Source organism: Macrobrachium rosenbergii, chromosome 8, assembly GCF_040412425.1.
Source record: "Macrobrachium rosenbergii isolate ZJJX-2024 chromosome 8, ASM4041242v1, whole genome shotgun sequence".
Taxonomy (NCBI): domain Eukaryota; kingdom Metazoa; phylum Arthropoda; class Malacostraca; order Decapoda; family Palaemonidae; genus Macrobrachium; species Macrobrachium rosenbergii.
The window spans coordinates 54,901,098-54,903,597 of record NC_089748.1 but is presented as its reverse complement, the minus strand read 5'-3'; the positions used below and the strand labels follow the sequence as shown (position 1 = coordinate 54,903,597).

The 2,500-nt window shown below is 31.4% G+C and overlaps 1 protein-coding gene across 1 annotated transcript in view; it reads left to right on the top strand.

Moving 5' to 3' along the window:
• Positions 1–2,500, top strand: part of LOC136841153 (serine/threonine-protein kinase phg2-like) — a 7,042-nt gene that overhangs the window by 3,806 nt on the left and 736 nt on the right. The gene's annotated exons all lie outside the window — the stretch shown is intronic.

The following is a 2,500-nucleotide window of genomic DNA, read 5'->3' as shown; positions in this document are numbered from 1 at the left end:
CTCCTCTTCGTCCTCCTCCTTCTCCTTCCTCCTCTCCTCTCTCTCTCTTACATTATTTATCATATCATATATCCTTCTCACCTCCCCTCCTTCCTCTTCCTCCTTCTCCTCTTCGTCCTCCTCCTTCTCCTCCTTCCTCCCCTTCCTCCCCTTCCTCCCTTTCCTACTCCCCCTCCTTCCTCCTCCTCCTCCTCCTTCCTCCTCCTCCTCCTCCTCCTCCTCCTCCTCCCTCCTCCCCACCCTCTTTCCTCCTCCTATTTTTGCGGAAGTGGGTCACAATAGGAAATTGGTTGCCCGGACCATTGTCGTTTGCATAAAGAGAAATAGCTCAACTCGATAAAGCAGAATAAAGGTCACACACGTACGAGAGTCAGGTAGCGCATTTGATCCTATTTTTGACCTTATAATGCCTCATTCTTATATTCTCATCCCTATCATCAAACTATTGTTGTTCGCTGAATTCGGACAGATAGCCGTATTGACTTACTGGTAATCAGAACCGAATTCGTTCGTTTGTCTTGGCAAAAAGCGAATGGTGTATGTGGAAATGTAACGTCTGTGTTTAAATATATACATATATACATACATTTATAAATGCATACATACATAAATATAGGATGATTATATTCACACTGACACGTGATTTACAAGGACATGAAAAACTGGATGTAAAAACTGACCAATTTCGTCTTTCCCTGCTTAAAATATTATACAAATATATATATACATATATATATATATATATATATATATATATATATATATATATATATATATATATATATATATATATATATATATGTGTACATATATATATATATATATATATATATATATTTATATATATATATATATATATATATATATATATATATATATATATATATATATATATATATATATATATATATATATATATATATATATATATATATGAGCAGTGTCTCACTTAGACAGCGTCCATTCACTGCCAGTGCACAAGTGGAGTCAACTATTTTCAGACAACATATCTTCAGGCTCTTAATTTCTTTTCTTATCATCAAATGGTTCCACGTACTGTTGAACTAGAAAAACCCTGGTAGCTATGAGATAGTAAATGAAACAGCTGCCGGCACCGAGTAATAAATCGAATATAGAGATAAATAGTTACTGGAAAGTGTTGTCTAAAGAGCAGAAACCATATATATGTGTGTGTATATATACATATATTTGTGCATATATATATATTATATATATATATATATATATATATATATATATATATATATATATATATATATATATATATACATATATATATATATATATATATATATATATATATATATATATATATATATATATATATATATATATATATATATATATATATATATATATCAAGGGAGAAAACCCAATACCCACCGCACAAGTGGGTGAAATTGTGTAACAATGTTTAACTTCTTGTCTAAATTGGAATCGATATCATTTCTGGCAAGGTGATTCGAAACGCCAGTTAATGTAACTTATTAACTCCAGTAAATCTCTCTCTCTCTCTCTCTTTACATACATACATACATACATACATACATACATACATATATATATATATATATATATATATATATATATATATATATATATATATATATATATATATATATATATATATATGCGTATGTGTCTGTGCGATAGCGTGCGTGCGTGCGTGCGTGTGTGTGTGTGTGTGTGTGTGTGTGTGTGGACCGTCAAACAGACATGAAGAAATTAAACAATGTAGCACAATTCCAGCCAATCCACTTGTGCGGTCGAGTATTGCGTTTCTCTCAGTCCCCTCGATATTATTATTATTTTTTTTTTGACACAAGGTCTTTTTCATTAGTTACGTGAGAGAGAGAGAGAGAGAGAGAGAGGAGAGAGAGAGAGAGAGAGAGATCGTATTTTCGTCGAGATAATACCTATTGCCAGTGTCTTGTTAACTCAAGTCAATAATGCAGTTCCTTTCCCAGAGTTCCAACACTACATTAAAATTTCGCTGATATTCGTATAGGTGACGAATGTCAAAAACTTTTACTCTTTTCACTACACTTTCTTATTAGTTATTTATTTTTAAACGGATGTTCTACATTTCGTCCCATCTATAGACAGCTGTTATTAGTCTTCAAGATATCTCTAATATGAAAAGATATTGCTAAAAGTTGTAACTGAAAAATCTGTCTTATTTTATTGATCGATTCATGATATGAGGAAAAGTTGATAGTAAGACTGACAGCGACAGGAACAGATATACCAACCAATACCTAGAAATAATTGTTCTTTTAATTAATGGTATTTCCTTATCTTTACTAAGAGAGTCATGAAATTCTTCAAAGCTGACGATAAGACTGAAACATTTCTGTCTTTAAATAATGGCTTTTCTTTATCTTTATTAATAAAGTCATGAAAGACCTTAGAACAGACGATAAGACTGAAACAAGTCTACTTATAAATAATGGTTTTTAGTTTTCTGTAAAAGAAAACT